A 15,341-nucleotide genomic window follows, 5' to 3' on the forward strand; every position below is an offset into this window, starting at 1 on the left:
AACTTTGGTCACATGGAAAAATATTTTAAAGCATATCATAAAGATAGATGTTATGGTCTCCAACCATATCATAAAGATGGATATTATGGTCCCCAACAATCTCCAAGGAACAATTTTGCAGGAAGAAATCATGAATTCTTATTCATGAACAATGTAGAATGCTTCAAGTGTCATAACATTGGTCATATGGCACGTGATTGTAACTTAACTTGGGCTCTTACACAAGCTAGAACCATGCAAAAGAATAAAGTTACACAAGTATGGAGAAGGAAGCAAATACAATCCGGAAGTCCCTTGAACTCTCTAGCCAACAACACATGTTGTTGACCTGACGTTCAACAATCTTAGCATTTGATGGGAAGACTCTGCCAAAAGAGATGATGCATACAGTCAGGGGAAGCGTGTGGTTCTTGATCATTATTGCAGAAGCTATTCGTGAAATGGTCCTTATAAAATCCTTGTTGATCTATATTAACAATCATTTTTTGATAAAGATCATTTCTCAGGAGTACTCCATTGAAGAACATGATCTTGTAACCATTCTTTGGACTATTGTTGAAGATGTTTTCCACTTGAATACTAAGTAGAAATTGGAGCAACAGAGAAGGTCATCTAATAGTAGAGAAATAGGGCATATAACTATGTTGTTGTTACTACAGAAGTTTATGTCTTGACTCAGGGTTTCAAGGTGAGAACAGGTAAATTATGGACACAAATAGAGGCAACCTTCAAACAAACAGATACATCTGGGAATGAAGCTTGAATTAAGATCAGCTGGCAACATAAAACAAAACTAAAGCATTGCAAAAAGATGCAAATCAACAAAAATAATTTGAAAGTCAGTCACAGTTTGGATATCAAAATCTGCTAGTGGAGATAACTTGCAAAGAATTTTACAAGAACTCAAGGAAAAGATGGCTCATTAAAAGACTATATAAAGGAGAATGTTGTGAGAAGCATAGAGGTACAAAGGAACTTGGATCTGAAGAAAGATAGCAATTTCAGTGGCAATTTTTCTCTTGATCGAACTATGAAGGCCCCTTAATTCTGACTGTGGAGACAACAAAATATGGATTGAAGCATAAAAACTTGGACTTGAACATTTGGTGTGTGGCTATTTGCAATCTGTTTAGAAGAATTGAAGTGAAGAATCTCTAAGCATTGTTGAAGCCATGATAAAGTAGTTATGAGACATGAAGAGGGGATAATGTGCTAGTTGCAACAATCCTTCTATCTTGAGTAAAAAGAAGAGAACTATGACAGAGGGAGCAACAAACCCATGAAGATCTAATATTCATGAAGAAGAGTAGCAGTTTGACAGGGGGAGTCCTTGTGCACTCCTTTTCCATTTATGTCAAAGGGGGAGAGAAGAAGAATATTGCCATCAATAACAAAGGGGGAGATTGTTAATCTAGGTTGTCATTGATGTCAATATGGCAATCTTCTGGACAGTAAACAATGATGTGAAGCCAAGTAGAGCAAATCCATAAAGCAACAGGAGTATGTCAATATGGAAATATCCTAGGATTCTAAATGATGATATGAAGCCAAGGAGTAAAGCCATCAGGGAAGCCATCAGAGGAGATGAGTTAAGCAAAGAGGAAAATATCATAGTAGAGAATATTGGAAGTTGTCAGACTAGGAGTGTTATATTGGAGTCGAGATATGGAGGAGGCTTGTGGAGTTGTATTGGATGGCGTCAAGAGATGAATGGCAGAGATGAGTTTTCGTTCTAGTAGAAAAAGAATCTAGAGGAGAGTCGTGGAGTTGTCGATAGTAGAAGATCTATGGTCATCAAAAGTGAATCAATTAGGGGCGTTAACCAAGACAAAGGGCGGATTTAAATTTATAAGCAGGATTTTTGGTGGATGCAAAATGGTAAGTGGTATTTAGAGGAGAGCGCCCGATTCCATTCAATGGTTGACATGTAGCAACTAGAGGAGAGAGAAAAACCACTCATTTTGGGCGAGTAACTCTCATGCAAGTAGTCCACCCAAAATCACTAGAAACCGTTGGGTTTTTGGGGTTGAAATCTACGGTGGAGAATGAACCTGATAAAGTTAAACCTCGAGAACTGTGTCTGAGCGGGTTACATCATCACCATTGTAATATGCTCTAGTGCTATATCACATCTACCGTATCGTAGGTTATGCATCGCAAGTTATAAAGGAATGGCACACTACAAACTATGATTGCGATATATATACGGACTCGACGGGTACATTAACTTTGAGAAGAATCTTCGGCGAAAATCACATAGAGATAATTTTGTAGATGCATTTCGAACCAACCAATGTGGTTCATCGTTAGGACAAGTTGAATGAGCAGATCTTGCTATGCATTATAAATAGATCGGGCAGAATATCTAGGTAATGGCTAAAATAATGACAGCTCGATTTGACCAGGAAACGGCTAGTTAGACCAAAATTTTTATTCAAATCAGTTAATTCGGTTATTAATTCTCTTATTAAAATAAACATAATTGACAATTTTATAAATATATTAACTACTGTTTAATATCATGTTGCATCTGTCCCATCGGCAGAAGGGGAATTGGACATTTTATGTGCAAACCTCTGATCGCAATAGAGTTGTATATAATATTACATCTAGTAGGAGCAATCGGCCATCGGTGATGGTATAGGCACGACTTATAAAAGACCTCCAGAAAGTTGCGATTGCGATTGGATAGTGACGTGGCATGTGGGACCTCTCTGTTGGTATAGGCTCTCCAATGAAATCCTCCGTAAATAATGATTGAGTATATTGTATAAATATTAAAGAAAAATGGCCTCTCTGATATTTTTTAATATGCAACATTTCTTTGTAATTTAGCCTCTCTTCTGAATTGACGTGTCCTGTGAGTATTGGAACACTCGAATAGATAGAGGAATCCATGGACTGGGAAGCTGAAGAATCAAGCGAGCATAGATGGATGAGCGAGCGCAGAGGAAGCTAAAGCGACCAGAGGAGGGAAGCCAAAAGGTCGAGCGAGCATTGAGGAAGCCGAAGCTCAAGTGAGCAAGGAGGAAGCCAAAGGTTAGCATATCAGGCTTATATAAAAAATAAAATAACAAATAAAAAAAAAGTGGTTGTGGTTGGCTAACTGGAAGAAAGGAGCAAGCCATAGGTCCATTAGGACAGAAAAGGGCCAAAGGTCTAGCAGGAGAGAAAAGGGCCGAAGTTCTAGTAGGACAGGAGGAAGCCGAAGGTCCAGCAAGACAGGAGGAAGCCAACGGATGAGAAACTATGTTGATCGGGCTAACCTGTGAAAGGCTCAAACTAGCGATGAATTAATTAGGTACATAACACAACCTAAAGAACAATTTTATGAAAAGATAAATAAAGTTTCATTTGATATTGCTTGAAGGGAACAGTAGCCAACACCAGTATTGAAGCATATGTGAATGTATTTCTGGGAAGTAAGAGATTGCAATAGCAAGAACAGGGCGCAGTAGTCACGCTGGAAGCATTCACCATGACAGTGAGAACAGAGGCTTGAAACAAAGAGTTGGTTCTTGTGCAGAGCTTAGTGCAGCTAATAATAGACTCACTAAAGCTATGTGGAGACATTATCAGAGATCATGATGGCTATTTGATATCATCATGAGATAAATTTTGCAGACTCTGTGTGGGCAGTATGAAGAGTTGTAAAGACTTCTCCATATGAAGACTAGTTACCATTGATGCTGTAGCATGGAGACTATAGTGAAGCTGTAAACAGACAGAATTCAGTAAAGAAGAGTTTTGGGAGCATAACATTACTATCAAACATGCCTTGACAAGATTGGGTCGGAGCCCTTGGGGTTGGTGCCTTAGAAGTTGGAAGGATTGGTGTCCTTGGAGTTGGTGCTCCTGTATCCAAGGTTGGTGCCTTGACAGCAGAGGGTTGGAGCCCTTGGGGTTGGTTCCTCAGAAGTTGGAAGGATTTGTGTCCTTGGAGTTGGTGCTCCTATATCCAAGGTTGGTGCCTTGACAACAGAGGGTTGGAGCCCTTGAGGTTGGTGCCTCAGAACTGGAAGGATTGTTGTCCTTGGAATTGGTCCTCCTAAGTCCAAGGTTGGTGCCTTGACAAAACAGAGTTGGTGCTCTGGAGGTTGGAGCCTCACAAAATTCCAAGTCGGTGCTTGGAAATAGATTGGAACCATATATATATTGTATCTATTTTATTGCAAAGATTATATTAATAAAATCATTTATTCTTGTTGTTCATCTTGTGTTCTGAATATAAATGTTTTAACTGGTAAAATAACAGTTGAAAAGCAATACTAATTCACCCCCCCCCCCTCAGTATTTCCAACAAAAACTTCGTATCGAAAACGTTATAGTGAAAATGCCACGATGACCTGTTTCAGATGGAATTCTAGAGCTTGCAAAAACCCTAACTTCCTTAGATCATATCTCCAAAAATATAGTGAGACAAGATCTGAAATTTGAACCCGAGGTGCAAAACAGTTTCTTCTAAAATGGGTTTTTTTTCAGCTTCTGAAACTTCATAGCGAACATTCCATGATGACCTATTTGGAGCAGCAAAACCCTAGAATCCAAAGCTCTGATACCAAATGTTATGATACCATCTCACAAAAAGATAGAAAAGATAGATGAACGCCTTAGAAATCAGCCTCTTTGAGGGGGAAACCTCCTTTACATTACACAAATGAAAAATTCTTGGATGATACAAATGAAAAGACCTCCTTTCTATATATAGGTTTCTAAGGGGTCATAATATAATCAGAGCCAACATAACAATAATAATGTAAAGGCACAATAATAACAATAGTTGGCTTCTATGGGGCACAATAATAACAATATGGGGACTACATGGGCACAACAATATAATAAGGGGGTTGTACTAATAACAATAAGGGGTTACACTAGTAGTATAGGGACCTAACACATATAGACATATACCAATAAGTGCATCAATGCATAACCATCATACTAACTAGGTTCGAGTCATCAATGCAAGGCCATATCAACAATGCATGCTATGACCGCATGCATGACAACGACCATTAATCCAGTATACACATTGCCTCATGCATCTATCCACCTGCATAAGCAGTGCCTAATCAACTACACAAACACATAACTGCATGTAGTCAAGCATAAACGATTAATTCTTGTAATCAACCTACAAGACTAATACATGAAATCAAATAACCAAAAATACAACCCAACATACAAGGATGTAATCAAGCTTCCTATAATTGTATAACCAATCATATACTCATGACGATGCATTCCACAACACTGACATCAAGTTCCTCATGATAACCTTACTACTACCATGATCAATATGATGCAGTGCAACAAGCACATGTAACACAAAAGTAAGATCCACACATGCAACTGACATGCATGCATGACCACACATTCACCCATATCTGTAGCACTAGATATGACCCAAAGAGTAACCATGCTCTGATACCAATCTATAACACCCCCTCTCAGGTCTAACCAAATTAACCATGCCAACCGGGGTAAACATGAGGAGAGATGCTACTACAATCAGATTTGATCTCCTAAGTCACCTTAAGGAATTGGAATCGATGGAACATCACATACAGTCATCCAACATCATCAACAGAACCCTCAGGAGACAAGTTAGCCAATTAGATAGTTTGTTCCTGGTTTACACTACTATTATGAATCTCTTAGACATTATTCACTATCATGCTATGGGCAAGGGAGTGACCAACAACACAAAGTCACTCTCACAGGCCTACTTGCCAATGACTATGGACCAGAATTGCCAGTTATGTGCCAGTGACCCTTGGATTTAAGCCACTTTTCTAGCCCAGAATCCAATCCTCTGCCTAGAACTTGTTGTAACTTCTAGAATTCATTAAAAACATAATAACAATGATGATCAATAAAAAATCACCCTTGGGACTAACTCTGAGAATCCCCAACTAGGATTAACATTCTGTCAAACACTTGGAATCAATGCAACCTATAGGTCTAGGATACAAGACAGAGCATAAACGACTAAAACAACTTATGCAACATAATCAAAATGATCACCTCCTTCTCCATTGAACTACTACATCATCAATTAGGTCTTACATCCATCTATTTAATAGTTACAAGTAAATATATGAAATAACCATGACATAAACCAATCATTCAACCATGCTTATAACTAGCATAAAACCATATAAATATCAGAGATATGAACGCCCTTAAATCCACATATAAATCAGTGTAAAAGTAAGAGACCTTAGCTTTTATTACTCATAGGAAAATCTAGTCAGCTTCGGGATTTCCACGTACCACCAGATCATAGACATGGCTGAACCAAATATCTCTCTCAGCCAGTCACTCTCGTGCCATATTCCAAGCATGAATGTGGTGTTGAAATTTCTATGTCTAACCGTCAGAAAATTTATTTGTATTGTCTGGTTTATTTCTCCTACTTGTTAATTATGAACAAGTTATTTAAACATACAATAATTGAAATAAACACAATACAGTCTCAACCATCTACATATCAACAGTTGAAAGAAATAGCAAACGCACAAGTGACACTGCTATTTTTGGACAACACGTCCTCGAAAAAACCCAATGCGGGAAAACCTGTGTAGCAATTCTGAGGCTTTATTTTATTATGCAGTCTATCCTTGAGTATAATTGGGTGCCAAAATGGCTCACCTGACAGAGAAAAATAACCAGCGGCAATACCTCTCTATTCGGAAGCAGATATTCAAAAAATCTGCCCCATGAAACCTTCTCCAGCACAACTGAGGCATTGTGTTAGCCCTCTTAGCCTCTACGTCAGCCTCAAAACCCTCTGTGTCAGCCCTCGAATGCATTGTGTAGCCTCTACGGCCTTTTTGTCACCCTTGTCTCCCTATTCGTGGATGACATAGGCCCTTTGGTCTTTGCGCTCTCTCAGCTAGCCTCTACGTGGCCTACTCTAGCTTCTGCGTCTGCCTCTGCGCTGGTCTCTCAGCACTATCTCTGCCTCTTTGTCCAGTACTCACTACCCCTCACAGCAAACTAATAACTGATTTGACTTTTCTTAGCAAACCCCGCTCTATAAAATCAAATGACTGATCACACTTGTGCGTTCTCCAACTGACCCTCAAGCCTCCTCTTATAATTTTCCTATTGATCCTTCAATGGCTGAGATTACATCTCTAATCAATGGCTAATATTAGATTTGGCTTGATCCATGTCTTTTGGAACCTTCTAACCTAGTTTTATGTTAATATCCATTAATATTTTATTTTTCCTAAGTTTAGACTTAGGAACTCCATTAAAAATATTAATTATTTTAATATCTCCTTAACTGGGTAGAATCTGCCAAAACCATTTCTAGGTCTTGGAGATCTCATGTCTTTCAACCTCTCCGCCAATTTTCATGGCTAGAGCACATTTGATACTACCCCAAATCAACATGTAGGATCTCATAGAACAATCAATCCAAGAACAACCAACAAAATCCAGAGGTTAAACCACCTTCACCCTCACCAAACCGTGATCACACAAAAACCAATGCTCTGATCGCAACCGAACGGAACTTGGAATGCCATCCGAAATCCATCACTATCCTTGAGGAATTTTCCGTCTCCTTGTCTCTTAGGCTTTACCTCAATCCAAACTAGATCATTATGCCCTAAACCGAGACCAATCTCTCAGGCTTTACCGAAATCCAAACCCATATCACTAGGCCCTAAACTGATACTTATCCCTCAGGCTTTACTATGCATCCCACCAAAATTGGTCAAGGGGTTCCTATGCCTTTGGAAATCAAACTTGAGACCACCTCCGCCACGAATTCCAAAATCCATCTGGCAATTCCAAAGCTCAAAATCGATATCAACATCCCAACACACCATGTCATATGGAAAAAAGAAAGGCTAGGCTAAAATCCACAGTCATAACCTGGAAAAACCATGCTATCAACAGCAAGAGAACCATACACCAACATGCAAGCCATGCATGTCCAAACAAGCTAGGAAATCACATATGAAAAAGGTTACCTACAAGTATTCTTGTTGAATTTGCTTGAGTCCTAGTTTCCTTTCCTTTATCCTTGCTTTCTTTTCCTTTCCTTTCCTTTCCTTGCTTTCCATTTCTCCAAACTAGAGTGCTCCAAGAAAACTCCAAGTGACCAAGAGCGAGAGAGAGAGAGAAAATAATGAGAGAGCTCCAAACTTGAACTAACAAAAGGTTGAAATGAAAAAAGCCATGAACTGATCCTCAGAATACTTTTTCTGTATGAGGCCTCTAATTTCTTCATTTTCCATTATTTTTCTTCAATTTCCTCCTCACATGCAACTTGTGACCTTTCACCTTATTTTCTCAACATTCATCTTGGAATACGTTTCCCTTACTCGTGGTCTTATTTTTTTCTTTATTAACTTTGATTACATGAATTTTTTCACCAGGGTTGTTATAGTATGGTTTGAAGTAAGCTCCCTGAGCTTGGCATACACATATTGAGAGTTACTTAGTCAAGTTGGGATTCACAAGAAGTAATGTCGATCCCAACCTCTACTTCAAGGTAGTCCAAGGTATGCCATTGATTTTGATTTTATATGTTGATAAACTATTTTTTACAGGTATTGAGCCTCTGATGATCAAATTGAAGAGGAAGCTATCCTCTGAATTTTAGGTGAAAGACCTTGGTCTCATGCACTATGTTTTAGGCCTTGAGGTGTGAGAAAAGCCTGGTGAGATTTTTCTTTCACAAGGAAAATACATTGTAAAGTTGCTAGAAATATTTGGAATGACTCAATGTAGATCCATGGTTACACCAATGGAAATGAACTTCAAGAAGTTATGTGGAGATGTTGCATGAATAGACTTAGAAAATCCATCCCAGTATAGACAATTGACTTGGGCTCTGATGTTCCTTGTGAACACCCATCCAGACATATGTTATGTAGTAAACACATTAGGTCAGTTCATGACCGAGCCCCGCCACACATATTGGATAGTTTCCAGATGCATATTGATATATTTGCATGGGTGGATCACACTTGACCTGAGATATTCTATAGGAAATGTTCAACTTCATGGATAAATTGATGTTGATTGTGCTAGAAATGTTATCGACAAGAACAGTACATTTGGATGTCGTTTTAGCCTTGGATATGCCATGATATCCTGGATGAGAAGGAAACAAAAGTATGTAGCATTGAGCACATTCGAAGCAGAATACATTTCCGCTAGCATGGCTAGTTGCGAGAAGTCTGGTTGAGAAAGCTATTTGGAAAGCTATTTGAGCAGGTCCTAGATACTACAGTAACATACTGTGACAATAAGAGTGGAATTTGTTTGGTAGAAAATATTATGCTTCATGACAAGTCCAAGCATATTGAGATTTGATATCACTTCATTCGAGACATGGTGCAGAGAGGAGTTATTGAGCTCCATCACATATCGATAGATGAAAAAATTGTAGATATTCTCACCAAGGAATTGTCAAAGAGAAAGTTCTTGGTTTTCAAAGAACAACTTGGATTGATGGATGTAGCCCCTCCATATAAGGGGTAGCACTGGTCGAGGACATTGAGCAAACTCTTCCTACCCTGATCAAGTTCCCAGGGTAAGGAATTGAGATAGAGGTCTCCCAGGGTTAAGGGAACTCTAGACAATAGGTCGTTACCCCTATATGTTACCCACAGGGTTGAAAAATGATTCTCCCCTATCGTCATACGATAGGAGAATTCTGCTCCCTACTTGTTATGTGCAGAGTATACCCTAGCTGGCATCATACCCACAGGCAAGTCAGTTTGTTGGGAATGCCTCTCCTCATTTGGACAACTAGTTGAGAGTGTACTTGGGGTATACAACCCAAGTCGATTATGATGCGGGCATTCTACCACATGACTATTGAGCGTCATTGTTGGGAAGATCGGTAGGAAATAGGATTGGGTTGAAGATAAGCTCCTCGATGAGATTCCAGGGTTGGCGATGTGCTCCCTTGTATGATATGTTATCCTATTGCTCAGTATGGGTGGAATCTACTGCTCCCTAATTCTTCTTCTTCTAGATCTGATGAAAATTCAGTAGATAGAGTTGAGCAGAGGCAGTCAAAACATTATAGGGTGATGTGAAGATCAACTCAAAGATATTGGTAGGTGGAATTCTTCCTAGTTAAGAGGGAGTGTTACTTTTTGAAACTAGGGTCAAATTCCACATCGAGAAACTTATATGACCAATATGATGCTTGCATTAAATACTTCTTTTTGAGAGGACCAAAATCAACCCAAAGATCACCTAATTTGGTTAAGTGGAAGTTAATTTTTTAATTATATTATTCATGCATTCATTATGGAATGGGTCGGCCCTAACCACATGGGTAACTGCTTGGGTCAATATTAACCCCAAGTAGACCCTCAATAAAGCTTATAAATAGAAGTGAAATCAAGCTCATTTCAACACAATTTATCAAGTCAATTTCTATTCTTCTATTTTGTCTTGGCTCGCAAAAATTCGATGGAAGGAGTTCACACAGGGTCTAAAATCACAATCGAAAGGTTTTCTCTGAGTTAGGGTTTTCTGAATCTCAGTCGCTAGCACAGAATAGGGAATTTTGGTCCCTGTTCACTAGCACATAGTAGGCAAGAGAGTGACTAAGTCTCTCTAGTCGTTGGGATACAGTCTTGTGAGAACGACTCTAGGTTCAGAAGTAGATTAGAAGGTTAAGGTCCCTCGATGTTGGCATAGAGTAGCCCTGAGAGTGTCCAAAACATCTCGGTCTTTCGCACAACAACTTTTAGGGAGAAACTCTAGGTTTCAGGTGTATTTCATCTTAGTCACATGCATAAATACTTCTGAGAGCGACCGTGTAGTCACAATCACCCACATACAGTGACCAAGAGAGTGACCAGGGAGTCTCGATCACACACAGACAGTTTTTATGACGGCGACTAGAGTTAAGATCTAGGGTTTGACATCTTTGCTTCAGTTGACTTCAATGATTTGGTAGATCTGGGTTTCTCTCTGCTGTTATAAATATCTGTATATCTATAGATCTAATTTTTTATTATCGCTGTAATCATATGTATTAGGTTCATTGTACTCTCTCCTGAAATATTTTTATGACGATCTACTAAAGAAGAATGTTTGAAAGGGTTTCCACCTAGTGGGGTTTTTCCCTGTTCTTGGACCAATATGTTGTCTCTTATGGTTGTGTTGTTGTCTTCTTTATCACTACATATATTGTTCTTTCTTCAGTTACGTTTATGATTGATTATATTGCTAATAATTGGATTCATTATTAATGAAAAGATAAATTATGCTAAAGTAACTTATACAACATAAAACAATCAGAAAATTTAAAAACCCTCAGTCTCATCTTCTCATGATTTGATCACTACCTACAATGAGCTCATCCCTGGCCATTTTAATCCATCAACACTCCTAGGGACATTCCCAGGAGACCCTCTGGTGATACAAGAAATTTCCAAAACACTAGATCACAAGTGTGCATGATGACCTCATCAAACACCCCCCAAACTCAAGAACCAGTTCCGGATGCTAACAACGACATTGTTACCAATCCGACCTTCTTACAAAATTCCATTACTCATTCACCCTTCTTATATCCCCCACCTATTTTTGTCTCACACCAAGTCATCGCATCGCTCTCGTTTCCCCATATGGCTCTTGCAATATTAGTCTGGTAATTGGCCCCACAGGCCATGTCAGTAAGCACAGATATCACTGCAATTGGTGCCAGTCCTATTCCTCCTTAGGATAATGTGACACCCCAAATAGCTCCTACTCAAGTAGTGCACACACCACAAGAAGTTCCTGCACCGACATCAGCCAATGCAAAAAAAAGGGATAAGCAAAAAGGTAAAAAGGCGGAAGCATCAAACACTCCTTCCTCTAGGGTCCCTCAACCCTGCGCATTATGTGAAATAGTAGATCACCCCACCAACAGGGGCCCCGCGTTAAAATATCTCAAAGCTCTTATGCATGCCCCAAAAGCACCAGTGAACCCTCCTCTCCCTGTCAAAGAAAAGAGCACACCCACGCGTCTTAAGGCATTGCGCACCAACCACACATGCACCATTTACACAAAGTATGGGAATTATACTCATTATTGCCCTAAAATCCCTCGATATCAGGATGCATTAGGTGCACTCACCCAATCTAATACCCCATTACTCTCAATAGAGGATGGATCCAAAAACATTTTTTACATCATAAGGGAAGAAGCTTCTTGCTCCTATCCCTCATCTGGTCCATCAACCTCCTGCCATGATCAGAGGCAACCTGAACCAGCGACCACCCTACCATCACCCACTTGTGCATTGTGCGACATACCAGATCATTTGATCAACCAATGCCTCGAATAAATGGCATTTAATCTATTATATATGGTTCCCACGTCGCTCAAAGCACCAGAACTAGGCACATGCGTCACACTTGCTAGATTTGTACAAGAAAGCATCATGTGCGACAATGTCCCCATCTTTCACGATTTTGTTCTTTGTTAGGATTCATTCGTTGATTTATCACTGAGAATTCCAATTTAGTCAGATCAGATACTGAACCATCAAATCATTCACCACCATCAAGGAATGAAGCATCTAGGTCCATTCTATGTGTGTTTGAGGAGAAGTGACCGCCAACAACAAAGCAAGGGCCCCGTCATTTCATCTCCCCTCACCACCATCAATCTAGATAAGACAAAAATGATCTAAGGCCACCTGGCAAAGAAGATCACCCATCACATGCACCCTATGTGATAAACCCAACCATTTGGTGAATGAATGTCGCAAACTAGGTAATTTCAATGACATCTTCCACATAGTGGTCCAAATTCCACAAAAGCATCTCTCCAATCAAGAGAAAATCACACATTGTTATTGCCGCATCTGCTCTCAATTCCACCATACAAGGAATTGTCAGTACCTTCCATGTTTTCACGTAGGAAGAGCAACGGCAACCCACACCAGGAAGTTACATCCCGCCAATACTAAGGTCCAAATATGGATACCACCACAGGATATTCCATCTCATGACGTCAACGAGGCATCAACATCTCATACTATAAGCAATATCACCTCCCATACTATCTACTTGGTTAGTTTTGGTCTGGGAAGTAGTATCTATACCAATACCTCTCATAGCATTGAGGCATGCCCTATGTTACACACATTTTGGAAAATTAGGATTCAAAGTCAACATCCTATCGAGGAAGATACTTTTTCCCCTTGTACACCACAAAATTTGCAATAACTTCCTCCCACATAGCATTGACCCACCATAATCGAAATTCTACCACCACCCAATGTTGACAACACACAACATCATATATAATTCATTTCCTCATCCATAAGAACCATGATTTGTGTCATATGATCATGTGTCATCTATTCATCATTTTTTTAGTGTCAAGATCGCAAAATCCACCTCAACATTGGTAACACCACCAATAGTGTATAACCATCCCATCTACACTTTGTCAACCTCTCTTGTTTTTGTGACATCAACTAATGAATCATATTCTTGCTTTTCGACAAGAACAACTAGGTCTGAACCTCAACTTCAAGACCTCGCGTAACCGAAGTCAACACTAGATAATATTTTTCACTAATATGAAGATATTATAGAATCCATGATAGAACCTGAATATCCTTGGGACGCCATGCCACATCGCTCATTTTTTCTACCTGAAAAAACATTTGTTCTCAGCAGTGCAAAAACTCACGATATTTGCACTATTGAATCAAAAGATTTCCTCCCACCAGGGAAGGTCAATTGGTTCAAAAATCACATCCCAAAACCTGATGCATTTGAGGAAGGGAACATGTCCAACATTTCACCTACCATCAAGGTGAATATTTCAAGCAAACCTAGAAAAGTCAAAGAGATCTCCCTGGGGACATCATGCTCTCCAGAAGAAATAACTGCATATACATACTTGTTCCAAGAATATAGCGATATTTTTGTGTGGGATTACTTAGAGATGCCAAACATCAATCCCACCATATTAGGAACATCACATTGACATGTGCCTTGACACCCATCCCGTTCAGTAGAAAAAACATCAATTACATCCTTCTAAGGCAACATCAATCAAATAGGAAATTGATAAACTTCACAAAGTTGGGTTCATCTACCCTATTGATTACACGTCTTGGGTTTCTAGCCATATACCCATCATGAAAAAATAGGACACCATCCATGTTTGTACTAATTTTAGGGATCTAAACAAATCATGCCCTAAAGATAATTACCCAACATCATCCATCGACCAAGTCATCTATGTTTGTGCCAATCATGAGGCTTTATCCTTCATGGATGGGTTCTCGCGGTACAACCAAATTCAGATTCACCATACAGATTTGTACAAAACCACATTCACAACCCCTTTGGGTACATTCACATACCAAGTTATGCCTTTCAGTCTTAAAAATTTTGGCGCCACCTTCCAGTGAGCCATGAACTACATCTTCCATGATCTAGCTCATATTATCGTCACATATCTGGATGACCTTACAGTACATTCCAAAAAATGTGCTAACCATTTAGACAACCTCCATCTGGTTTTTCAGAGATGTTGACAATATAACCTGTGCTTGAACCCTTCTCCACTTAGCATGATAGGCTTCCTCCTAAGGTTTTCACATCATGCCATCATTTCTCCAAAATGAACCATAGGGTCCATCATCTCACCCATGTTTATCACCATCTCGCCTTGAAATATGATAAACATCCACGTTGGTCGTTAGAACCCTCCCACTCATGGATCGCTTCATGTTTGTAGACCCCTATTCACTATCAGGATCCATGACCACTTACTCCGACCCGAAAACCACTCAGCTTACATGCCTTGAATATCATCCTCATTATGCTTCACTCATCACACATGCACTCCATTTCCCAAGCCATCCCTAGTACTTTACGACAGATCAAGATGGATGCACCTCTGCATCCTACATTTGGCCTATCATTCACCCATATTGCATAGCCCATCTGTGTCACTTCATCCACCTCACCAACCCAACACGGAGACCAACCAATGGGGCCCCCACCCTTAGCAAAAAGCACCACACCTCCATGCAGGTCACCATTATTATGGGGCACCCATATTTGTATTGTACATCCAAATCACCCTCATATTCTTTTGGCAAGTGTATAAAGATTTTTTTAGGAAAAAGACTCCCACACACATGTTTTCATGTCTTTTATCTGGCAGCAATTTCTAGTCACCCTTGGTCAGAGCTTGCACATCACCCATAGTCATGTACCATCCTCACACAAGTCAAAACAAATTCACACCCACCCTATAAATCCTATCGACTCCAGGGCCATCCCTATCAGCAAACATGTTTTTTACTGTCGCCGTTTGCATAAAAGCTCCGACC

This window comes from Pinus tabuliformis, chromosome 1_1 (assembly GCF_031772625.1).
Source record: "Pinus tabuliformis cultivar Carrire ecotype Pingquan chromosome 1_1, CPIR1, whole genome shotgun sequence".
In the NCBI taxonomy this organism is placed as follows: Eukaryota; Viridiplantae; Streptophyta; class Pinopsida; order Pinales; family Pinaceae; genus Pinus; species Pinus tabuliformis.